Genomic DNA, 27,259 nt, shown 5'->3' with positions numbered 1-27,259 from the left:
CAGGCTAAATACCCTATAACTAATTTTCCACACAGAAGTCCTCATTAACTGATGGCAGGAAGGCTTTTACATTACGGAAGGATGTCTCCGATAGGGTGTTTTTTATATGTTTTTTAAATCAAGGTCATTCTGAAGCCTAACATTGTTGTTAACGTGGTGAGGCGATGCACTGAGAAGCGGACTCACAGCCTTAATGAGTCCACCAGCCAAACTTTAATGTGTATTTAAAGTGTATTAACTACAAGCCTTTCTAGGCACTCCTTTTACTCACAGGGATTGAGGCATTTGTAACAAAAGTACTTCCACTACACAAGAGCTCAACAGTTCAGTATTCAAATCATTAAGGTATCATGTCACACTATAACAGGGAGATACAAGGGCACTGGGAAAGCCAAAGAAGCGACAGGCTCTCCTTGAAGGAGTTAGGAGAAGATTCACAGAGCAGGTACCCTTTGAACTGTACTCTGAAGAGAGGCAATGAAGAACAACTTTAAGAGCATCAGCTTTGGAGTCAAAAGATCTGAACTCACAGCTCCAGCTATGAGACATACCAACTATGCCATCTTGGGGTATTACTTCATCCTTGCAAGTGACAGTTTAAAAAGCCCTCACAGTTATTTTAAAAAGTAAGTGGGATTCCCAAATGTAAGGAGCACTGGAAGTACCCAATGGCTGATAGATTAAAAAAAAAAATAGAAGAAGAAGAAAAAGCAAGAAATAAGGGATAGTGTGAGCAGAGGCCCCAAGGCATGTCAAGGAACCAAGTGTTGGAGGAGCTGTGTGTAGATTTCTGAAGCAACTTCTCTATGATCTATTAGTAATGGCTGCATAAACAATGAGGTTGAGCAGGGGTGTGAGTCTCCCTCTTGCATCTGGAGGGAAGAAAAATGCTAAAATTGATTAGGGATACCTGCCACAGGCATTGTAATGGGAAGCTCCTAGGAATTACAGACTCCAAAGTAGAGAATGTAATGAAAGCAGGGCAGAAACTCACAATGTGAGAGTAACTAGAGACCATGTGAATTAAAGAATATCCAAATTAAACTTTTCCTTTTAATAATATAGATTAATTTAAGAATATGTGATTATGTAAGCACATTTGTTTCCTGTTAGTTTCAGTTTTCTTCCTCACTGAACTCTCATATTCAAGTCACTGTTACAAACTGCCTCATGGTAAAAAAAATACTGTGAAATAAGTAAGTGAAAAAACAAAGATTGCTGCTGAGCTAAAATCTCTACATTATTTTTTAGTGTCACTTATTTCTTACATATGTAATAACCTGTAAACAAACCTTATTTATCAAGTACGTAAGTTTTTCTAAAATCTCTAAGAAAAGTATATGCTAATTTGATTTCTTCATGATTTCCTAGACCCATCACAGGCTACAGGTGTTAGGTGCTCCGAGTCTGCATTTCAGAAGTTCCCATGACAGCCAGGAATGATGTTCACAGAGATCTCTCTTGATAATACATGATTAAGTGTCCTCAGTGAAGAAATTATTTTAAAAAGATTTGTAAACCAGAATTAACTGGGGAGTACTGTCAAAATCTGACTTCTCAATCCTTACTAAAACTAACTGAATCAGGATCAGGGAGTGTCATCAAGTTACATGTTTTCGTAATACTAGCCCAGTTGGTCAGCAACCACTAAAAAGTTTCAGGTCAAGATTGCCTAGGTTATCCCATTTTCCTAAACAATGATAGCTTTATTAACCAAACCATGCTGAGTTTAAAAAAGAAATGGGAGTTGGGGCAGTGAGGCATGTACTCAGCCTAATGTTTAAGATGCTCCAGTCCCAAATCAGTGGCATTTGGGTTTAACTCTTTGGTTCCTGACTTGAGTTTATCCTGCAGGCAACAGTGATAGCTCAAAGAACTGGGTTCTTAGCATCTCCCGGCAGACCTGGAGTGAGTTCCTAGCTCCTGGTTTAGGCTGAGCCCAACCTAGCTGTTGCAGTCATTCAAACAATAATCACTAGATTGGAGAACTGGATTTCTTTCTCGTGTGTGTGTGTGGGCATACATACACACAGACACACCACTCCAAGGCAGACTTGATCATTAAATTCAGCATAACTACCATTGCCCTAAACTTCATTATTTGTACCACATTCCTACCCACATGAGACAAACTGGTATGAGCATCAAAGAAAGAGCCTCGAATTTTGGAAGCTCTAAAATAATGTCATAGAGGAGGCAGTTGGACAGGTAGTTGGCATCAGGGATATTCAAAGGGTTCTAGTGAACAAGAAGAGTTCAGTATCTCCTATGAAGTGTGATGGAAGAGACCTAGCACCAATGGATGGAAACTAAAGGAAGATAGAGTTCAGTCAACTACATGCTTAGCAATGGCGTTCTCCATCTATAAAATGACTTGCAGTGAATTCTCACATTTGGAATTATTAAGCACTGAACAGAATTTGGTAACATCCACAAAAGTAACTCAAGTGACCTATTTAATTGCATGCAACTTCTGACCCTGAAATGTTATCAAGCCATGATTTCCTAATGGAGCTTTTCTCCAGCTAGAGTCTACTGAGGGTTAGCCTCAGTAAAACTGACTGAATCCTCCTGTAGGCTTAACTTGCTATTTTTCTCCTGTGCTACTTCCAAAGCCACCTTTGGTCTCTACTTTTGATCATCCTTTGAAAGGACCCAAATACACGCTTCTTTCTAGCAACAAAGCATGTGTTTAGTTTGTTGACAGTGAGTAATCATGTTGCCATCTGCCCCATCTATCATTGCTGATTGTGATAAGTCAATTAATGCCAGGCATTTTTGTTGGCACAGTGCAACAGTCGTTATCTGAAGAGCTGTAGATTAATTGCAGTCTTGTCTAGTGCAGTTATTGTAATTGATGGTAATAATTTTCTTTGTTTTATAAAGCTGTGTGAATGTACGACACAATCAGCAACTGTGTTTTTATTAAAAAAAAAAGTATTCACGTCCTACATGGACAACTCCTGGATGCCTTGTTGGGGGTAGTTGATAAATGAGCATATTCAGGGATTCAAGTGTCTTGGTTTTTTTCAAGAAGGGAAAATTAATTGTTTTTAATAAGTAAGACCCTTAGCTTGCTAATCATGTTTAAGTGCTTAGATTAATATCCAGTATAAAGTAGGGTGTTTAAAAAAGAAACAAATACATTATCCTGGCAAAGGGTAATATTTGAAAAGAGTCATGCTAGTGGATTAGTTGCATTAGTGGGGCTGCATTAGAATCTATCTGCTTTGGAAAAGAATGGACTGCTTTGACATCCTTTCTTAAACTCTTCAAAGAGGTGCAAGAAGAGTTACACCTCGTCCTGCACAGGATACCAGTAGCCAGAGCCTCTTATTGATTTTATCCACTTTTTACACAGCTGCTGTGCTTCTCTGAGCCAGGCACGAGCCAGACTCCAGCTTCTGGCCAAAGAAACAGAAAGTCTATTGAAGGATGTTTGTATTGATAATACAATATAATGTGGGTTATATTTGAGGTCTATTCCAGAAGGGAACTGTGAGATAGCCCTGAACATAATATTGAGGAGAGAAGGCTGAGCAGCTGTGCAGACTGACCTACTTGCTTCTCCCTCTGAAGGTGAAGTAGAAACATGTTGACCTTTCTAGATCTCAGCCTCTGGGGTCCCTGATCCTGCTCAAAATGCATTTGAGGGAGGGGAAAGTCCACAGCTATATAGTTGTTGCTATGGTAACATAGACTAGATTGTTTCATTAAAAGGTGGGAATTGAAGTCATAGACAACATGTAGGTATTTGTTTTCCGATTTTGGAGGGGGTTCTGAACCAAAAGAAGAAAAAACAGTTATCCCAGAACCAAGAACTGAGACTACGCCTCAGAAAATGCCAGCCTTGTCCTCTTCAAGAAACCAATTACTTGCATCCTTGAGACTGGTTTCACTAAAACAACACAAATTTGTAGGAATAAGCAATTAACACCAAGTTGTCCTGAAATGTGCTAGGGCATGATAAGTGCTGAGAAGTTTTAACTAAGGCAGAACCAGGGGCCCATTGGCACCAAACTGTTGGGTCTGGGGAAAGGTATCAGTTGACCTAATTAGCACAGGGCGACTTGGCTAGGATCTCCTTGTAGAGATCCTACATTGGCATAATTGGAGATTGAGAGGGAATGGGAAGATTAACAGGTATGTGGGCTACACATACAGAAGTGCTACTTGTGTGCTGTGGTCAAGCTGCTTCCTCTACAGTGAATGCCAGCTCCAGCCCCCCACCCCACATCCACTTCAATCCCCTTGTTAGAGCTCCCCAGTCCTCCTGTCCTCCTTTTAGTCAGTAAGGTGCTATCTCCTTCTGACTGCCAGGAAATCCTGTAATGCACTCATTACAGGAATGTGTGCACCATACACAAAGGGCCAACTCCAGTCCAAGCGCTGAGAACGGGTTAGCTTTTTGAAAGATTCTAGCAAAAAAAAAAAAAAAAGGAGATGAGGAGGGGGAAGAGGAAGAACAGAAGCTATATGTGGCCTGTCAAGGTCAAAATATTTCCTCCCTGGCCTGATTGCCATGAATTATGTTACCCATCACTGTGGAGTTTGCAACTGTTTATTCTTGCTTCTGTCAGAACCATACTTCTTTACCGATGGGAGTTTTATCTTGATCAGTGCAGTGTTCCTAGCATCTTGCACACTATCTGGCATATGTGGGCAGTCAATGAATGTTTACTGAGTGAAGGAATAAATGATCTTGGTAGACCTCTTAAGGACAAGAGCTGTTCATCTTTGCACCTAATACATGCTTACGTGATTTTTATGGGATGAGTTATTCAGTCACTCAATCAACTACTACTGTCCCAGAAACCAAGACTTGAGAGGATTTTTTCCCTGAACTCTTAAGATGCTGTTCATTCATGGACTCTACAGAAATGCACAACCCCCTTTAAATTGAAGACAGAATGCTTTATTAAAGGTCCCAAGAGCATCATATTCCCTCACAAACTGGAAATGAGGTGGTTTAGTTCACAGCTTCCATTAACCAATCTGGTGTTCTCAGATGTCTCTGGGAAGAGTATGCTTTGAGAAATTCAAAATGTATTTCTGAGGCCCCCTACTTAGCACTATCCTGAATGTGGGCAGAGGACAGAAAAGGATTGCACAAGCAAGTGGTACCCTGGGGGGACTTCAGACTCACTAAATGGACAAAGCACACACTTGAACTAATTGCTATGCAGCACAGTCCAGAACTTGCTCAGTCATGCTCATGCATGACTGCAGAATTCTCTCACCAACACCCGGACACTGTTTCCAGGCTCTCCAAAGTACTTTCATCCAATTTCCAGTTCTCAAATATTGATGGGTCACCTATCATATCCTACAGCTAACAAGATGAAAACTTGTAGACTGCAAGAGCTCTAGTGTGGGTAGATAGAGAAACATAACAAATGAGTAGATTTGTAAAGTAAGTGAGAATATAATGAATGCTACGAGGGCAGAAACAGCAGAGTAAGGAGGGATGGAGGAGGAAGACTTGCTGGTTGGAACAAGTTTAAGTAAGATAGTCAGCACGGACCTCACTGAAAGAACAACATTTGTGGAGTTGCCAAGGGACTTCCAAGGGAGGCTATGTCAGACATTCCAGGCGGAGGCAGGAGAGTGGTGCCTAACATGGCTTCCGATAGGAGAGCTGGACACACACAGGAGGGGAGCAGCATGAACAGCCATTCAAGCAAAGAGCATGAGACATGAAGACAGTGAGCAGGTCCAGGGCCTCTGCCAATCACATGGGGCATCTGGAGGAACCGGCGGCAGGGTGACTGCAGCAAATCCAAAGCACACTGAGGTACATCCTCCCATTTAATCAATACACACTGGCTCAGGGAGTGTTCTCTTTGTGTTACTGCCCTCTTGTCTGTGGGAACTAAGGCTAAGATCCTCCAGACAATGCAAGTCCAAGGTTGAGCTTAACCCGGATTTCTGATTCACAATAGAATTTGTGCCAAGGTTAATCCATAAACTTCAGAGTAATGATTATTTTCCTTCTCTGGCTGTAGTCCAGTGGGGGGAGTTCAAAGACTGGTAAAGAATTACAGGCCTGCCTGTGATTCGGTAGAGAATCCTGTCTTCCCGATCAGCTTGTTAACTCCCTACGTTCACAGAGTAGGCTGTGCTTTTCAATGCTCCCCTTGTGCATAATATGTGGTGGGTAAATACTGATGAACAAAATTATTGAATAAGCAAATGAAGATAATTTAAAAAGCCATCACTTTTAAAATATCTAAATTATGCCCAGTATATCAGGAATTAAATTATATGTTCATGGTTGCAAATATAATCAATGTAATGTCAATATTCTTAGGAGTTCCAGAATTTCCATGTTATATTATTCACAAATTCCAAGTAAGTGAATTCTCCAAAGTACTTGGCAGGAACAACAACATAATTGTGACGTAGTATTCTGAAAAACATCATTTAAATTCCTCATTTCAACCCTGGAATCCCTACCTTCCAACATCAGACTAGGGAGCTTATCTTCGCTGATGATGGCAGAAGCCAAAGTTCCGGGCTCCAGAAGCCAGTCCCCAGAGTTAGGACTGACCTTAAAGAAGCAAAAAGATATAAGGAAGAAGTCCAGGTGATGGTAGGGCGCGGTGTGTTAATAATCCCAGCAAGTAGATGATAACTCTGCTCTAAAGACAAGAAATCTTCCCTGTGGATATGTTTATAATTACCTCCAGAAAAAGGCAAATCAACAGCTTCCTGAATTGTGAGTTTTGCTAGACACAATAGGACAGCCTCAGAAAGAAAATAAGGCAAAGAAAATCTGTTGATGTCAACATGCCATCCCATTGACTCCATCCTAACCTGTATCACAACTCCACCCTGGTCCTGCCAGAATGGCATGGACAGCCACCATCTTCCCTATGCTGAACTCTGATCTTCCTTCCATTCCATGTTTCATCTAATGACAGGCATTAACAGGAAGCTGATAGGCTTCGGCCTCAGACCTGTCACCGTGAAGGCCTTCTCTGTTACCACTTACAGGTACTGAATGAGATCCCCATCTCTTAGTTAACCAGTGATGCTATATTTAGCGAGGTGGTTTCCATGACCCAGCTGGGCTTCTTCTCACTACTTTCCAAGCTCACAGGGCTAGACTCAGTTGCAATAAAGGGTATTGAGTAATAGTATTCTACTCCCTGTTACTCTGACCACTGCTGAAAGCTCATGGAAAATTCTGGAGCTTCTATGAGAGATTATTCTCCTACTTCAAAATATAGACCTGGACTTGGAAAGAGCAACATCTACCCAAAGCTTCCTTCCAATGTAATTTATATAACATTTGGAGATAATTTCTTCAAATGCACTTAGTATAATTGTGGAAATGAACCTGAATGCTAAGCAGGGCAACAGATCTGCTCAAGCTTACTGAGATTTAGCAAAGAAGTAGGATCAGAGCCCAAGGGTCCTATTGGGATTTTAAATTTTGCAAATACAATTTGAAATTTTATCAAATCCAAGGATTTGAAAGGTCCTCTGAGGTCATCTGGTTTAAGTGTTTAGTGAAGCCAGGCCAGTCCAAGAATCAATTTTCCTGTGTGTGTGTGAGTAGATTTCATGTCATCACAAGAGCATTTATAGAGTCAGCCTCAAAAAGGAAGAGACATCAGCAGAGTTGCTAGCAAACCGAGGAAATGATGAATGTCCATGAGGGAATGGATCTAGAAGTCACCAAATCACTACTTAGACAAAAAACCTGCAAGTATGAGAGCAAGTCATAGTGGTGTTTGAGTATAAGAAATGGGTGGATTAAATCTTGGGCGACTAAAATGGAAAGGATAATTAATGCCTTAGCATTCCTTTCTTGGTCTCAGGATGAAAAGGCAAGTTGAATGAATGAATTCCAATCCTAAGAAGATAATCAGTGTGTTCATGCAGTGTGAATGCTTCCCAATAACCCTCCAAAACAGCTCCAGTAATATTAAGTGTATGCAATCTAGATAATAATATTGCAAAATTAAATCATTAGGTGTCTAGTTGTTCCATGGGTGTGCTGCTATACAATTAAAAAAAACTGTTCATTTGCTCTGATGTATTGATAAACTTTTGCTGAAACAAAGCTAATCATCTCAATGGTGCCGGTTTAATTGCTTGCCGGTTGACAGAGAATAAACAGACCTGAGGATTAAAATGTGAACTAATTACTATATTCAATTCCATTTACTTGATTTCATGTTTCATTAATTTTTTTGCAGCATTTCTGGTGGAAGTCTCATATTTATGGTTGCCCCCAAATGAATTATGTCACTCAGATGCCATGGCCTGCTCATGTTCAGAATTGGTTGGAAAGGGCAGAATTCTCGGCACTAAATATTTAGCTCAAGCAGCCTAGAATATCCTAACTGAAGATAATTACCTGTTCCTAAATACCAGCCAAAGCCAGCCTCTATAAATCCATGCCCATCTCAGCAGTTAAAGGGCAGCACTAGGATTACTCTCATAATTATTCATTGGGGCTGTGTGTTAAAGGCTCTCTCCAGAAGCACTCAGTGGTTGCCTTGGCCTGTGCTAGTGATCTGTGGGGAAGCTGAGACACACATGCTAGGGGGAAATGGCACTGGGCTAAGACTCAGACACTTGTATCAACAGAGGGAAAAAATTCAGCTTAGAACACTTGACTTCTCAATGTACTGCTCTTTTACTTACTAGCTGTGTGATCCTGGTTAAGGGAAAATGGATAAATCATTTTACCTTTTTGAGGCTTTCAAAATTGTATCAGACTATTATAGCTGGTTCTGTATGTAATTGTGCAAAGAAAAATTCTGACTTGCTAGAGTTTTTTTTTAAGCAAGTTATTAAGTCAGTTATTACCCAGCCTAAACCTTAGAAGTCATCCAGTCCCAATCCCTTGAGGATATGTTAATATAATCACCGTGAAGTAGTAGAACTTCTACCATCAGCTGTAACTTACTGAACACGTACTCTGTCCCAGGCATTGTGTCAAGGCCTTATCTTATCACATCCAGTCTTCATCATAAACTTGTGAGCCAACACTCAGGTCACCATTGTACATACAAGGAAAAGAACTGTGAGAGGTTAAAGAACCTGCCTTTAGTCACATGATGGGTATGGGGATGAGCTGGAGTCTGAAACCAAAGCTCTACCTCAAGCTTAGCACTGAGTGACTTTAAACCTGTCCACACGCCTCTCTGGCTCTGCCTCTGCCTCTGGTCATGGTTAAGACCATGCTCTTTAATCATGGGTGCCCTATTTTGTTTCCTAAAGTGATCTCCAAGTTCCTCTCATGCTGCCTCAAAAAAACCGTCTGTATTTTCTCAGGCTATAAAATAAGACAGGAGCCAATTTCTTCCAGCAGCATGATAGTGATGAGAAATAGGACACATCATCATCCTCTACCTGCTGAGACCATGGCTTCCCTTTTCCCTACTGGAAGGACAGCACCTGCAAAGCTGCATAAAGATGCGTAGTGATTTTCTTCTCTCTCTCACTCTTGCACCCACTCCCTCTCTCTCTTCTGTGAAAAATAAGCAAGGTATTGTATAACTGTAAATGTGTACGTAAACACATCTATTTCCATCTTCAAAACATGAGAAACCATATTCCTTAATCTCAGATGTGGCTTAGGTGAATATATTTTCTTGCTTCGAATCTATTTGCTGAGTTAGAAATTTCCAGAATCTGTCTTGAAAATGAATCCTGCAGGAGCTATTTGGCAAAATGAGCTCAGCCAGGAGGTGTTAAATCACATTCCTGGCCAGGCAAAGGAGACAGGCTCCAGGACCAGAGATAACTGCGTCAAGACTTAGTGCCCTGAACTGGTTTTTCAAAGCAAGACATTGCGTCCTGACACTAACAGTGTGCAGACCCAGTGGCCACTGCAAAATAGCTGCTATTTCTATGAGGTTTTCTTTTGGGTTGAACGTTTCCTACCTGTTCATCTGTCTTGCTAAGAGCTCATGTGCTCCCAGGCCCTGCGACCTACTTACATCTTCAGCTGTTCATTACAGAGGTGAAGAGTGACAGTTATTCTTACCTTTGAATCCTGGCTTTATCTTGGCTTGCCTCACTTTCTCCGTTAACAAGATGACACAACTAGTGATGCCCCATTTTTATAGGATAGGTCCCTGCTGGCTTTATAGTTTAGTTTACATACAAAAATACTCAGCATTGATAACTGTACAATATAGTGCATTTCATAAATATGTAGTCATGTCACCAGCACCACAATCGTCCAGAAAACGTCCACCTCCCCAGAATTCCCCTTGTGTCCTTCTGCAATTCCATCCCCTACCCCTAACCCCTAACAACTGCTTATCTTCTATCATGATAGTTTTACTTCTCTCACCGTTCCATCAGTGGATTCCAATAGTGTGTAACGTTGGCTTTTTTAACCTTATGATTTAGGTTAGCATAGAGTAAAATAAACATTCTCCCTATGGAGTACAGTTTCCTGAATTTTCACAGATTAATGCAGACAACTATCATCACTGGCAGAGTAAGAGTACTATCACCCTAAACTAGATGGATGCAAACATGTCACAGTGACCAAGATACAAAGATTTGCAAAATGCTCAGAACAGGACCTGGGCACACAATGCGTGTTTAACAAATGGTAGCTTCTATCAGCAATAGCATGTTTGCTCAGACTCCATCTTGCAGGGTCAACACTGTCACCTTCTATCCACATCTAACAGCAATCCAGCTTAAATTCTTAAAATGACATCAGTCATTGGAGATTGATTCCAAAAACCTTTGCTCTAATACCCTTTTTTCTCCTTTTCCTTTCATCTGCTGGTTCTTTCCCCAAATGCCTATTATACAACTGGGACTGAGCCAAGACTAAGCCAAGATCCCCCGTGGGTTGCAGGGCCCCAAATATTGGAGCCATCACTTCTCTTCCATGGTGCACATTAGCAAGAAGCCACCATCAGCAGCAGGGCCGAGCATGAATCCAGGCACTGTGATATAGCATGCAGGTGTCCCTAGTGATGTCTTAACCATTATGTCGAATGTCCAAGACCCATTTCTGGTTGGCATTTTCTTCCTGGTGTCAATGCTTCCTGCAGTAGGGCTGCTTAAAAGAAGAAGCCCCTCCTCCTTTACAGAAGTATCCTTCCCTTGGCTGAGCTCTCCCTTCACCCGATATTGACTTCTTTTCTTTTCATTGCATTTCATTTTATGACATCGTTTTGAAGGCTCTGAGGTGTCCCCAACCCCTCCCCGTACCCTCCCCCCATGATGGATTCCTCCACCTTGTTGCAGTATTACAGTTCAAACCCAGTCATGCTTCTTACAATGTAAGCATGTGCCATGCATAGAGTCCAGTATCTTATTAAATGTGTCCCTTCCAAGCTGTGGATGTTGCCAGTGGGATGGTATTGAGAGGTCTCCGTCATTGAGAGCATAGTAAGCCATGAGGTTTATTCCTGACTAAGCCTAAGATCCTTGTTTTTAATTTTATGGTACAATGATGTAGGGTCTGGGTTCCCCCCACCAAATTCCCACCCCCCAACTGACTTAAAGAGGCTTTTCTTATATTATTTTGCCCATCTGCCCTTCTGCCTTTTTTGATGTGCAGATACAGCATTTCCCCTCTGGCTGACAAAAGCATTGCTCTTAGCTGGCAAGTGAACCTGCTGGCACCTGAATCTTGGACTTCTCAGGCTTTGGAACTGTGCAACATAAATCATTGCCCTTATAAATGACCTCGCCTTGGGTGTTTTGCTGCAGCAGCACAAATAGGCTAGGTCACTTACTCGGTTGAGTCCTTGCTAAGTCCAGCTTGGAACTAGAGGGAAACCTCATCTAGTTGAAGTCAGTCAAGAAAAGTACCCTCCCCTTCCTGTCCTCCAGGTGGTGCTCTTCCAGTGCTCAAAGAGCCTCTCATTCTAAGTAGAGTGCATCCCTGCCCCCTGTGAACTCTGAAACAAAGCCTTGAGCAGTCTAGTTGAATGATCCCCTATCCTGGTTTGCTAGTTTCAGTCTTGGTTAATGCCAGTTAGTTCTGGTATAATTCTAATAGTATCTCCTTTCATTTTCATTGTGCAATGACCCACATGATCACTCTAAGTCACAATGACCCTAGATAAGCCACCTCTCCTTCTGGATCTATTTTCCTCATCCACAAATGGAAACGTTTGTGAGTAGAGTACCTCAGTTCAGTCCCTTCCAGCACTAACATGCTCTTGGTTGTAAAACTGTCTTGCTTAGTTGGATCATCACTTGTAAACATTGATGGAGTATTTCTGGAGCTAGCTGGAGAGTTAGAAACACTGCTGTGTGATGAGATCATTATTATATGGGAGAAGAAATGCTTATATACTTTCTTAGCAGTCAGCCCTCATACCATCTTTAAGCCAAACCTTGGGCTATTCGGTCATTTGACCTGACCCAAAAAAATTAAAGCTCAGATTATCTGCTCAATTGGGCAAGAAGCATGGTCAAGGAGGTGCTTCCTCCTCTTGTCCCTGTCACCACCACCATACACACACACACACACACACACCCCTCTCTCTCTCTCTCACTCAGCCCTTCCAGGAAAAAAAAAGTCCCCTATAGTTAATAAGAATTAGAAACTATGACCCCCCCCTTGGGTCATGTTGCTTTATATATTTTAATTACAATGATATGCCTAGCACCCCTAGGAAGAAACCCATTATCATCATCAGCCACTTGGGCTTTGTTTCAGTTCTGGTCTGTGGGGACCCAGACTAGCAAGAAGATGCTATTACCTTCAATTCTTCTATGGAAAGCTGCCTGTGCTTTGAAGAAGCTGCCAATTTTGCTCCTATAACCTCAAGGGTTTCCAAGGTGTGTATTTCAAGGGAACCAGAAGTCCTTGGCTTCAAGTCATTCAGTTTTCTAGAGCATGTGGCAACCAAAGGGAAAACGAGATTATGTTACCTCTCTCTCTTTTTGGTAGAAAAGCTGTATTCTGTCAGGGCAGTGTGATAAATATTTAGGCCCTGAGCCAAGATTCATACCAGCCTTAGCATGTGCCAGTGAACAAACCCGGTCACCATTTTCACAGAGCTCCATCCTTCAGAGCACTTAGGAAAGGGCTTTGAGGTGCTGGTAGGCGAGATTCCAACCAGGTTAGGCCATAGGGATTCAGTGGAAGGCTCTCAGGATGTGTCATGGAACTCTGGACCACTATGTCAAGAGAGAATCTGGGAGCTGAACTAAACAAGGTTATAACCACAGGACTACTCTGATTTCATTTCCCATCTACATAACTCTTTATTCTTTTCCTCCCCATCTATATATCTGTACGTATATAGAGGACATTATTGGCCCCAATTCAACTCTCAAATTTATGTCCCTATGGACCAAGAATGTCCTGGACTGACTCGCTGACTGTCTCTTCATCCCAATTTCAAATACACCAAGAATACGTAGAATTTTCCTAACATGAATTTAACATCTCTGTTCCAACCAGATACACATGTAAGTTGAGATCATACAAATGAATAGGTTTCAGAGATATGCCCCTGGAGTAGGAAGAGCAGTTGTCTAGAGAAGGCAAGAACTGTAAGCCATGTATACACCCCCAAAAGATATCTATCATGGTGGGAAAATAGCCTCTACAGACAAGTCCTCGGTCCCACTGACAGTTTCTACAATGCAGAGCAAAAAAAGAAAAAGTTGTTTGTACTGTTCCCACTTACACATTGACTAATGCTCATTTCCCTTTCCTGGTATGAAGCCTGTTGAGTTGAGCTGTTCTGTGTATCCCAGCCCCGTGCTGCCTACCTCAGTGAGGGCCCATCTTACCTGGGAGCAGGTGATCAACCTGTGGTAACTGTAGCTAGCATCTATCTCTGCTAAGACACGGGAACAACCCAAGGAATTATTATCATCCCTTGTGTTGACTTGCCTTTTTAAGAGTCCCAGCTACAGGACATTTTCTGAAAGGCTTTTAAATGCCGAACTCCAGGATATCCCCACTGGGATAGTTTTTCCATTATTAATGTTTAGACAAATGCCAACAGGTTAGAAATACATGGCTTTCTTGGGCAGAGGCTGAACTTAATCAACATTGTTGGTTCTATTATTTAGTTTTGGTGCTCATTTTAATTAAAAGAAAAGTTCAGTTACAGTGGACCTTTAATATTGAAGATGTATTTTTTTTTACTACTGGCATGTATTTGATTTCCTTTCCAAGGGAAAGTAAGCTAGCTTTCTTGAGTTAAAAGCTCTAGATCATGGTTAAATTTGCAAACACTGTTACTTACTTAGCTATATATGACTCACTTTATTGTGAATAGATGTTAATCCTTCTAACCTGCCTTAAGTCCTTATTGATTTTCTGGCCAGATGTACAAAACATCTCTACCAGGAAATAGTAGCCAAAGATATCCATAAAAGAATATAACACAGAAAAATAGATTCTTGCATCCCGGAGTTTGACAAAGTCACAGCAGTGTGTCTAATACCTTCCTCATCAAGAGAACAGAAGAATGTCTAATCCAAAATAACAAATAACCCCAAAACTCTGTGTAATGAATATTTATTCTGTACAGATAGATATTGGAGCTCATACTGTGTGAGTTATTTTGCCAGATTCTAGATTCAGACATGAATAACTCATAATCCATGTCCTCCAGAGCTTCCATACTAGGAGGGGACATTAACAGCCTTTTTTGCCAAGTGCCTTTCAAGGAGGAGGCAATGTCTGCTGTGAAAGTGCAAAGAAAATGCCATTTTTTGCACCAGAGCCTCTGGCAAGGGCTCTAAGCACAGGCTGCTCACACAGGACTCTTGGCCCTACTGCTGGTAGAAAGCCTCAGGAACATTATTTACCTCTCCCTGCCTCAGTTTCCTCATCTGTCAAATGCTAATAGTCACACCAAATTAATTATCTCTGATTTGTCAACCACCTGAAAGCATTTTGCTTAAGACTTTACTTTTCTTTACCTGAGTATGTGATTTGATTCACCTTTTGTCTTCAGAAAAGAAATAAGACCTCAATATCCACATCATTAGAGAAGAGAGAGATTTGTGAGATGCATCAGAAATTATCTGATACAGTAGGACACAGGCCAACTGGTAGGAGCCCATTCAATCACCAGCAAATAGAAAGCAAGCAACAGACTTTACTAATGTCTGAAATATAGGCTGTATGCAAGGAAAGAAGGAATTGACCACTTACATACTTGGCAGAAATAAGAAGGCGCCCATTAAATGGTAGGAATTGCCTATGGATCCTAAAGTAGGCCTAATTAGCTAAAGAAAGTGCCCAAGGTATTACTAGCTATGGATGTCCCTCTTACTGAGGTGCTAGTATTCCTAGTGACTTCACACCTGCCTACTCGTGTTGGGCATGTGGTAGTGAGGAGCTGGGGGGTTTGGGAGAGGAGGGTGTGCTGCTAGTTTTCACAAGACAGTCAATGCAGTTTTCATTGAAAAGGGAACAGTTGAACAAAACTTGCTTAAAGGGAGTGAAAGAGCTTGACTGTGAAGGTTGCTGAGTGAACAGATTCCCTGGGGGCAGTTAATGCCAAGGCCTACGAATGAAAGCTTATAACAGCAAGGAGGTCGGTGGAACCTGACAGAGGAGATGCTAGCAGTTCTCTGGACAGGCTCGTTCTGACTTGGGTTTTCCCGTGAGTGGGGACAGCATCCCCAGAGGGCTCTGAGCAGAGTGGTGACACGATCTGATAATGTCAAGATTTTCCTACTTTGGAAGCCATTCCTTCTCCCTGGAACACCCTTTCCTGGTCTTTCCATGGTTGACTTCCTGTTGTCTCAGTTCTCAAGTGATATCACCCCTAACTACCCCGTCACTCATACTCACGTCATGCTGTCTTAATTCTGTTCAGCAATAGTCACTCCTTGATTGTTTTTCTTGTTTATTTGCCCACCTATTTCATTTTTCCTATTCACCTTTTATGAAAATGTAAGCTCCATTAATTTCCCTCCTCTTGAATGAGGCCATGGTTTAGTAACTCATTTCCAAAAAATGGAAAATGAGAAATTTGCAGAGGAGAAGGCTGGCAGATACCTTGCAGACCAAGAGATAAAGCTGAACATCACCAGGAAAGCCAAGTGGCTAAGCACATGCTGCTAGGATGATGAAATGATAGGGAACCCTGGGCTGGGAGGTTTGTGTACAAAAACCTGTAAGACCAGCAAAACTATGACAGAACATCAGACAAACATAAATTCAGGGACTTTCTACAAAATACCCCAGTACTTTTTAAATGTGTTAAGCTCATAAAACACAAGAAATGGCTGAAGATCCATCACATAGAGTCAGCCACTGAGGAAAGATAACAACAAAATGAATGGGAGAACCTGGATTGGATCCTGGAACAGAAAACAACAAAGGTGAAAGTTGGCACATCTCTAGTGGAATTTAAAATTGTTATACCAATATTCAATAAATACATCAGTAAAAGTGCCACAGGATTACTAACATTAGGAAAGATATTTAAAAGGTATGTTCAAATTCCCCACACTCATGCTATCTTATTATCGTCTCTGTAAAACTAAAATTATTTTGGTAATTATTTTTAAGTCAAGCTCTGAACTATTGGAGCTGTTATTTTCTTGTTCACCATGGTGCCTCTAACATTTACAATGGCAATTATGACTTAATAAATACTCCACAAATGGGATGTGTACCCAGTAAACTCAATGATAACATCTTAAAAATTAATGAAACACTTAAAACATTTTTTGCAAGTGCAAAGTACTTTTCATATAATTATTTACAAACACTTGAAAAAGTTTGTGAGGCCCAGATAGTAGACTAGCAGCTAAAGTCCTCACTTTACACACGCCAGAATCCCATATGGGTGCCGGTTGTAATCCTGGTAACCCTGCTTCCCATCAGCTCCCTGTTTGTGGCCTGGGAAAGCAGTGCAGGACGGCCCAAAGCCTTGGGACCCTGCACCCACATGGGAGACCTGGAAGAGGTTCCTGGTTTCTGGTTCCAAATCAGCACAGCTCTAGCCATTGCAGCCACTTGGGGAGTGAATCAGCAGATGGAGGATCTTCCTGTTTCTCCTCCTCTCTGTATATCTGCCTTTCCATTAAAAATGAATAAATTCTTAAAAAAAAAAACAAAACAGGTTTGTGGTAATGCTTCTCAGCCTTTTGGCTGAGATCAAGTGTAAAACGTTTGTGGCAAAAAAATGGCATTTAAAAGATAAGTTTATGTTGGTCAAAAAATGTAAATCCATGCATAGAAATGAGCCTTGAAAGAATTCATGGAAAATGCCTATTACACATTTTAAGAACATAAAGATACATGGAATTCAAAATGTTATAACAAAATAAGCTTACGTTGGGATTTCATTTTCCCACAAACTTTTCTAAAGTACCATCATATAAAAGACTTTTATTATCCTGCTTTGACTTTTTATCAAAAACAAAATTTATTGGAAAAGCACAGTTACAGAGAGAACGAGAAATAGAGAAAGCAACAAAGCAATCTTCTGTCTACTGGTTCACTACCCAGATGGCTGCAATGGCCAGGGCTGAGCTGGACATAATCCAGGAGCCAAGAGAGCCTCTTCAGGATCCCACAATGGAGCAGAGTTGCAAGGAGTTGGATCATCTGCTGCTGTTTTCCAGGGCACGTTAATAGGGAACTGAAAGGGAAGTGGAGCAGCCCAGACTTCAACGTACCCAGAGGGATGCTGGCAAAAGTATCCTAGGCAATGGTTTTATGTGCTATGCCACAACACCGGCCTCCCACATTGACTGCCCTAAGATCTAGCTGCCAAAGGTGATGCCTTAACCAGGACCTGTATAAGCCACTGCATGTGAGGAAGTCATTCCTGGGAACACTGATCTGCATCCAGCTCTGCTCATAAAGATCTCCTGAATCAAAAGCACTGAGACATGGATAAGCTAAAAACAAAAACAAAAAGTCATGTTAGTGATATCTTATTAATCTGATTCATTAAAAATGAATGGGATGCCCCTCCTACTCCACAACTGATCATTACTAGAAGAAAACTTGCCAAAAACAAAGAAGACCTTTGAAGAATTGGAAGTGAAACCAAGGAATTTGTGTTTTCTACTAAAGTCCAAGCTAGAGCAATTGGAAAACCAAGAAGCCAGGCTTACTCCATGGTCTTTTCTTGTGCAGTTATGCCAAGGAGCTCTGGCATGCTTGAGAATCTGTGCCCTGTCCATGTAGGAATAGGTAAGAACACACTAGCCAGGCATAGCATGGCTCCTTCTGTCCTATGCAGAACTTAGCCTAGAGCAAGGTTTTGGAAATGAAGAAACCAGCCAGAGTTTGCAGTTCTGCCACATACAATTGTGTGGGCTTAGACTTCCCCACCATTTGTAAAATGGGATGTAGTTACCACTTTACTGTTCTTTTTTTTTTTAAAGATTTATTTACTTTTGTTACAAAGTCAGATATACAGAGAGGAGGAGAGACAGAGAGGAAGATCTTCCGTCCAATGATTCACTCCCCAAGTGAGCGCAACGGCCGGTGCTGTGCCGATCCAAAGCCAGGAACCAGGAACCTCTTCCGGGTCTCCCATGCGGGTGCAGGGTCCCAAGGCTTTGTACCGTCCTGGACTGCTTTCCCAGGCCACAAGCAGGGAGCTGGATGGGAAGTGGAGCTGCTGGGATTAGAACCGGCGCCCATATGGGATCCTGGGGCGTTCAAGGGGAGGACTTTAGCTGCTAGGCCACGCTGCCAGGCCCACCATTTTACTGTTCTTAAGAACAAGAGATGATGACTAACAGTGGTTAGAGAGTTGATTTGAGTTGATCCCACCAGACCTGACTCCTGTAGATGCCTAACAGTGGAAAGTGTCATCACTATTGACAACTATCACCATTCCTTTTATCTTCAGCAAGCATTCTGTGAGCAGCCAGCAGGCTCACCCCCTTGAAGAGCACAGAGATGTTTAAGAAAAGAATCACAAAAAGGAGATTAAATTTCTCCTGGGTCTTCTGGAAAGTTGCTTTTGTTCTCAAGTTAGTTTCTAACTTTGTTTTCAGTGGCAAACATCCATTCCTCTAGAGAAACAGTGGTAGTTTTTCTGCATGACACAGACAGCAGAATAACATTCTAAGAAAGCAAGATAAAATATAGAAAAAAAAATTGTCCACAATCCACCACCCTACCAAATCAAATGGTTTTTGATTTCCCAAGTTCAGACAAAATGCAGTTTCATTAGTCAAAGACAGATGTGAGGAAAGACATTTCAGTTCAGACACAGCTGGGCCTCTTTAATTTCATCCAAAAAAGAATGGATGAGAGCTAGCCTATCCTATACTTGTGTTGGCAAGGGCCAATATTTACAGAGAAAACCTCAATTCTAACTATCATGCTGTTTAAAAGGACATGTGCCAGTGTGGGCATTTGACATATCAGTTAGGAAGCCAGTTGGGATGCCCGTATCCCTGGTCAAGGTGCTGGGTTCAAGGCCTGGCTCTGAGCCTGGTCCCAGCTTCCTCCCATGCCTGCCCTGGAAGGCAGCAGGTTGACTATGGCTCAAGTGGTTGCATCCTTACCACCCATTTGGAGGACTGGGTTGAGCCCCCAGGTCCTGGCTTCAGCCTGATGTAGCCCCAACTGTTGAGGGCCTTCATGCAGTAAACAAGCAGATGTGAGAATTCATTCTCGCTCACTAGCTCACTCTGTCAAATGAAAATATTTTTAAACAATGTATGCATCTGACATCTGAACTAAGTCCTCCTACATCCAAGTATATATATATGGAAAACAATTTCCGTATGTAGAAAATAAGTGGCAGCAAACAAAGAAAAAACCTCAACACATCTTTTATACAAAGAGTATCATATTATTATTATGTATTGTTCTTCCCCATAGTATCAATGGCAGAGTTTGTGAGAATAGGTTATCTGATGCTGTGTAAGGACTATATACACTGCCATTATTGGAAACCCTTTCTTTCATTTAGAGTAATTTACAAAATCTCTTTCTCATTGCCTCCAAATACCTCATTCTTCTGCAGCTCCCTCAAAATTCCAAACTTCCAAACCACAGCATACTCCTGATTACTATTCCACAAGCCTGTCCGTCTGCTGCCACTCTGCCCCAGGCCCACACATCCCTGCAGAACTGTTGGGAGCCAGGACTCAGGGCAGGAGGTGTTGAAGCCATTGGCTTCTCTTGCAGGTGCCCAGGGCAATGCCGTGCACCCTGTGGGTACTCAGTAAACATAGGCAGGCTGGCTGCAATGGTGCCCAGCTAATGAGTGCCAGGCTTTTTATCTGTACTCAGAAATAAGAGGACAGATGGGGAAGAGGGCAGAGGGAGAAAACAGCTTCACATTGAAGCCCAGACAGCATTGCACCAGCACACTCATCAGACATAAAGGATTCTGATTTTGGCAAAGATAAAAGGGTCAGCAAGTACCCTATATGAATGGCAAGTAGGTTAAAAAAGATTTCAGTACGATTTGGTTTTTCTCACATCAAAGCAAAGATGAACTGACTGAGTTTCAGAAAACTTCCCCAGAGACTTATAAAGAAATAAAAGTTTTTAAAAAAGCATGCAATTCTTTGAAATTGTAAGGTGTTACTTCCCCAAAAATCTGAGATACCAGCAGGTTCATTCAGTAAATAATATATCCGGTCAACCATGGCACCTGCGAGCACTGCACCTGTCTCCATGCCATAGCTCAGATACCAACAGCACCTATTGGCTGTTCACAGCTTTGATTCTAAACTACTGTTCCTCATTCATCCTGTACTTGAACTTCTAAATTCATCTTCCAAATTCATCTCTAGCCTCCTCCTCTTGCATCTGACATTCATCACTAATTTTTTAACTACAGCCTTGAGAAGTATAGGTTTTCCCCCAAATATCTGTGCTAGGCTGGCTTGATTTGATTCCTGTCTTATCCTTTTGTCTTTTCCCTCTAGGGTATCTCCTGGGCAACATTTCCATTCGACACAGCTCCAGGTGGTTGCCAGGCATCTTTTTCAAAGGCTCATTGATAAAACTGTTAAAGGTATAATTGTTAAAGGTATAATTTTTCCAAACCTACTGAGGCACTCTTAACCTCAGTAGGAGGAGCTTCTGCTTCACAGTTAGCAGTATTAGAATGGAGGAGAGTAGGGAGACCCTAGGTTTTTTTCTGCAAAGCAAATTTGCATTTGAGGACTAAATGATCTAACCAAAGGAGAAAGCACTAAACTAAGATTCAAGACAAATGGGTTTCCATCCAAACTCCACCAATGATCATGTGGCCTTGGGCAAGTCACTTTGTGATCTAGATTTCATTGTATTTTCCATTCATAAAATGAAAATATTGTGCCACATGACCTCCAAAACGCCCTCCAGGTTTAATATGTTTTGATTCCTTTATTACAAGTCTGCCAAGATTCCATTTTCTCATTTGGAAATTAGCGAAGTCTAGTCCAAATTTTCTCCCAGGGCTATTGTGAGTGTCAAATAGTAAAATGTATAAAAGTCCATGGCACATTGTTAATTTCAGTAAGGGAATATGGAGACGGGAGGCCCTGAAACCATCACGGAGCCTGCTGCTTAGCAGAGTTACTTATGTGAGCTGTGACTGATGGAAATGCATCCTCCTTCTCATTTCTTCAGTTAATGAACTTTTCAAAGCACACAACACATTACTGGATTAACAGAGGAACTTTTTCTATCCTTTGAAAAAGACACTTCTGAAGGGAATAATGTAGTAAGGTTGGAATGGACCTTGATGTACGAACAAGAGCTGGAACACTGGAATCACAGCAGATCACTGAAGGAATTGAAGGGGGCATGAGTAAAAATAGGCATTCTTATATAGTGTTCATTGCATCCCTGACATTATGAATCCATCCACAATTTATCTCACTCTTTGAAATCATACCTTAAAGGAGGAACATATCATTAAATGTTTTCCAGCATCAAAAATTCTCCAATTCTATAGACACCAGCTTTGTGTCCTACAATTTAATTCTGACAGTACCTACCTGGAAATAGAAAATATCTGGCAAGTTACAGGGAACGATCCCACATCTGTCCTTCCTTCAGATGCCAATCATGAATCAGAAGCTCCTATATTTTTGACTGGCTAGCTATAAATCGTGGATTTCTATGACTCTTCTTCACATTCAATAATTGGGTAATATGAGTCACAGAACTCAGAGAAACACATATGTGCATTTAGGGTTTTGTTGTAAAAGGGTACAACTCAGGAATAGCCCAATGTAATGGATCCAGGACAAGAAAGCAGCACCCCTACTTTCTTTGGGCAACCCCATCCTCTCAGCAACTGGGTGTATTCATTAACACAAATGCTCATCAACTCCATCATTCCAGACTTTTTATACGCATTTATCTTTCACTCCCAGGTCAGTGAATGGGACTAAAATTTCCAACCTTCTAATCAGTTGATATCTCTTGTGACCAGCTCCATCCTGAAGCTGCCTAAGGTTCCACCCTATGACCCCTAATTGGCATAAACTCAGATGTGATTAGAAAGAGTTTATTAAATAGTGAAAGATACTTGGTACCCACTGCTTGTGATCTACAACGCTGCACTGCAATGGGACATACAGAAGCTTTGCACTCTCTTGTAGGTTTCCAAAGCTGGCAGGAGCCCATTATATAGATTGCTCAAGTAACACTGTCCTTCATTTCTCCCTGCCCCGTCGCATTTAAAATCCCTTTGCCTACATATTTAAAGCTAGAAGCCACAAGTTTCTAGGAGTTCTATGCCAAGAACCAGGAACAAAGACGAAGTACTTTTCTTTTTTTACCATAATTATTATTACTCTATTATTATTTTTATGATGAAAGCTAAGACCCAGAACCACATAACTACTATTCTCCAGTGTTAAAAGCCAAATTGTAGCCTATTTGGTTTCACTGCCTCCATAAAAGGCCAGAAGAATCCAAGTTCATCTCCAACTGCAAAGACTTATCCCCTTAAATCACTAAATATAGGATTGAGAGATCATGAATAAGAGACATATAATGTGTCTTAACCATTCTTAGAGACAGCGCTCTTCCCAATTGGGAACATGACCGAGAGCTACTGTGTCACATGTCTATAGGACATGCTAGGGTCACAGGGGACATGGCCTTGCCTTCAACTTGCCAGATATCTGACTTGCTAGTCTACTTTTCAACAATAAGCTGAGTTCAAGTGTCACTTAAGTTCAGTGGCGAGTGATGTAGCTACTCCACAAGTTTTATGAGGACAACTTGAACAGAGGGGGAGCCATCTGGGAGTTTAAATTTTCATGCTTTCATGCCTCAATTTGCAGGCAATGCCATGCATCATTTTTGTGGGGGCTTGGTGGCATTTATTTCATTCAAAGTCCATTTATCCTGGACTTTATCCAATGCTGTATGAGGTTTTATGATTCATCAAATCTCTTCTCCATAAAGCAGGTCTGCATACACTCTGATGTGTGGTACATTCAGACAAGTTCACCAAGGGAATAGGGATCAGGATGAAGACAGAGGAAAAACTGTGACCATTTATGACATTGTCTATGGATTCCAGTCTGCAATGCCGCACTGTAAAAAGGCCTTCTCACTGCACAAATGAGACACAAAGGGTTCTTTCCCTAGTCTCCCACTCCCAACATTCTGTGACCTCTGGTGACCAGAACTGTATTTCTCTTCATTGTCAACCAATGAGTTCCGCTCCATGGAACACCAGCTTGCTCTCCCCTAGGTCACAGTGTGTGCCTAGAGTGTCACATCCCACAGACTGAGGGCTCAGTCTCTGACACTACCTTCCACCTGAGATGTCATCCTCAAGCACTTGTGCTTCTGACCAGTGCTGTAAATCAGGGCTCTCTTGCACCATCCTTGGACTTAATTTGCTAGCATTATTCATCAAACTTAGGGAAAAACTTTACTTGCATCTGCCTATTTATTATGAAGGATATTACAAACGATAACCATTAACAACCAAATGAAGAGAAGCCTAAGGCAAGGTATGGGAGAAGAGCAAGGAGCATCCAGACTCCATCTACATGCACCACTGCCAGGAAATGTTCATGTGGTCAGCTGTCCAGCAGCTCCCAAAACCAAGTCCTTTAAGGATTTATGGAGGTTTTTTTTTCAATTGCAAGATTAATTAAATCATTGGCTAGCAGCCTTACTCTCATCCCAGGAAGTAAAGGGTAGGCTAGAATTGTCAACACACTAATCCCATGGTTATTTTGCCAAGCAACCAGCTCCTTGATCTCTCCAGGCATCCACCCAAGGTCACCTCATTTGAACAAAATATGCTTCTACCATCCAGAAAATTCCCAAGATTTTGGGAGCTTTCTATGTCAGGAGGGTAGGGTCAAAGATCAAATGTTAGAACAAAACATTCTTCTAGCACTCCAGTTGCAAGGGTATTAGGATCCCAGTCTTCCTGGCTTTATTATGATGCCTGATTCTATGAGTCACCTAATATTTTTTTTAAAAGTTTCTTATATTTGCTACGATTATTTCTACCTCTTATATCAAAGAACATTGAGTGCGTTGGTGCAGGGATTGGGGTTGGGGGCGGGAAAAAGTCCAACAATTAGAACAGAAGATTCTCCTTGTATGCCTTTCTAACTCAGAAATTAAAAGGGTTTTAGGAACTCTGCGCCAGGGACTCTAGGAAAGACTAATAAGTATTTTTCATATTTTTTCATAAGTAGGTTTCTAAAGATGGCATAAACCTGTTGCATTGATTGCTCAAGTAGCATGATGATCCATTTCCACATGTGCCCATTCTATTATGCCACCAGCACCCTCCACTGACTGTGTACTCAAAGCTGGGAAGACCCTAAACCTTGTAAACACAGGCTGGAATCACCATGACCTTGGTGAATGTTGAACTTTCTATTGAATGAAAAAGTAATTCCCTACTGTTGTTCAAGTAGCAAGGCTCAAGGTGTAACAAAGAGTTTGTATGTATTGCAACATTTACTGAGGATGACCACATACCCTTAAGTATCTCTCATACCAGATACTACGGAACAAGCTACAGCTAAACTAGGATCCCAAGTTCATACACTAGTAAGAACCATGTTCCTGACGTCACCTGCAAGACACCCGTGTTATCCCGGCATGCCATGTTCAGTCCTGACAGGCTGAAGAGGAACAGGAGACAGGCAAGGGACCCAAAGGATGGATTGACTGGAATTTTTTCTCTGCATAGATATCACTTTTTTTAGGCAAGAGAGAGATCCAGAAACATTTTAGACATCCTTTTCTTTGAAGTCCTTTCTTGCCCTGGATGCAGTTGTCCTCCCTCAAACACACAGATCCATTTTCCTAATCAGTCACCTGCAGACCCATCCCAGCCAAAATCTTCTGGGAATGACTCAAGGGACTATACCACCCAACCTCATTTATTGGATCTAACCTGGAGGGAGAAACCCCAGAGTGAGGTGACCTAGGAAAACAATAAGAGAAAATGGTGGCCATTTTTACATTTTCTTTTTTGCTGTATTCACTGATTCAGAAACACACACACACATTTCTAAATAAAATGACTTGCAAATAGGTCCCTACCAAATTGTCCCGTCCCTCCATTACTTGTCTTTTTACCATAATACCCTTAAAATATAAAATATATGAAGTTAAAAGAATGATGGTTATTTGAAAACCACCTTCTTCCATCTGTATTCCTTTTTCCATCTCCATCTGAGCCCATCCTCAGTAATATCTAAGCTAAATTTTTCCCATCACTATGTAAGTGGATTTCCTTAGTAAAGGTATGCAATACCTTCTTCAGGGTGTCTCTTGTGTTTGAAATCACTGAGTCTCTGCTCATCACCCGCCTGTGGCCTCCGCAAGTATCTGTAGAAGATCCCACATTGTAAAAGAACGGTGAGGGCAAGGCTGCCGACTCACCACTGAGAGAGCTCCAGAGGCAGAAAGGACCTTATTTTTATAGTGCAAGTTTCAATGCTTGGTCCTTCTCATACGTGGCCTTGTTTAAAGCTCACAGACCTATGAGAAGAGAACCATTACTGCTCCTTTTTGCAGGTGAAGAAAATGAAACAATACAAAACTTTCCCAAGGTGACATAAATTGCCAGTGACAGAGCTCAATGTTTTCCTGCAAAATCTGTTCTTGTTACACTTAGGGACTGCGCCTGTTAAAAGACAGAGCATGTTGGTAACATATGACAGCACATCTGGCCCCTCACTCTGACCAAAGGCCTCAAGTAAAAGTTGATGGAAGTCCTCAAGGCTGGTGTCCAGGCTAACACCAATACAAGTGTACAAATTCACCAAGACAGCAAGTGAAGGGAAAGACACATTTTTCTCTCCTGGACAATACCAGTTTTCTTTTATTATGAGCAGCAGATGCCACTATAGCTAATTTGAGGCGTAAACTATTTTTAAGGCAATGTTAAGTGATTCATTAGAATCAGGAGCCACAATAAGATCAGGAACATCAGCTCAACACCAGAGATCTCAGACGGCTACTTTTTGTGTGTGTGTTGCTATCACTTTGACTCAACTTCAGCTTCCTTTCTTCTGTGTTTCACACTACTTATAACGTAGATTCCTAGAAGATTAAGGCCTGGATGTAACAGCATGGATCTATCTCCTACAGCCAGACTGCAGATTCCTTGGACCCAGATAGTGTGCAATAAGAGCTATTCTCCAAAGGAACAAGAGGAGGCTGTTACCAAGAGAAGGGGAAATAGATGGATACTGAGCTGGATAACAGCAAATGTCCACCACCGCCACTCTGCCTTCTACTCCAAAATTATGCCTGGTTATCAGGGAAGTTGGTTTCCTTCATCCTAGGCTTATGAGAGAGCCAGAGAGCCATATATAGTAAAAGATATAGAACTGAAATGTATATTTTTCGGAAATACTCAAATAAATTGCCATCACCAGTGTTATGTTGTCTGCCTTGTCTCAACTGAATATTGTTGATGGGTTTAGTTATACACATTTCTAATTGTAACCTTGCATTTGCCTGTTCAACATCTGTCCCCTCACTGTTGTCATAACCAAGTCAAGAAATAGCCAAACATAGCCTCTTTTCTCCTTCTGACCATAACTGAAGTCCAGCTATTTTTTAATTTTTTTTATTTGTAAAATAGTTCCATAGAGAAAAGGAGAGACAGATGGAGAGAGATCTTCCACCTGCTGGTTCACTCCCCAGATGCCCACAATGGCCTGATCTGGGCTGGTCCAAAGCTGAGAGCCAGGGGCTTCTTCTGGTTCTCCCATGTTGATGTAGGGCCCAAACATTTGGGCCATTCTCTATTTCTCTCCCAGGCACTTTAGAGGGAGCTTGGTCAGAAGTGGAGCAGCTGGGACTCAAACAGGTGCCCTTATGGGATGCTGATGCTACAGAAAGGATTAGCTC

At 41.6% G+C, this 27,259-nt stretch overlaps 1 protein-coding gene across 1 annotated transcript in view; it reads left to right on the top strand.

Annotated features, from left to right (window-relative positions):
- CA10 (carbonic anhydrase 10) overlaps window positions 1-27,259 on the top strand; it is a 432,920-nt gene that overhangs the window by 338,031 nt on the left and 67,630 nt on the right. The gene's annotated exons all lie outside the window — the stretch shown is intronic.

The sequence above is a fragment of the Ochotona princeps genome, chromosome 17, assembly GCF_030435755.1.
Source record: "Ochotona princeps isolate mOchPri1 chromosome 17, mOchPri1.hap1, whole genome shotgun sequence".
Lineage (NCBI taxonomy): Eukaryota > Metazoa > Chordata > Mammalia > Lagomorpha > Ochotonidae > Ochotona > Ochotona princeps.
Note: the sequence above shows the minus strand (reverse complement) of the source record. Positions and strands in the feature narration are given on the sequence as shown.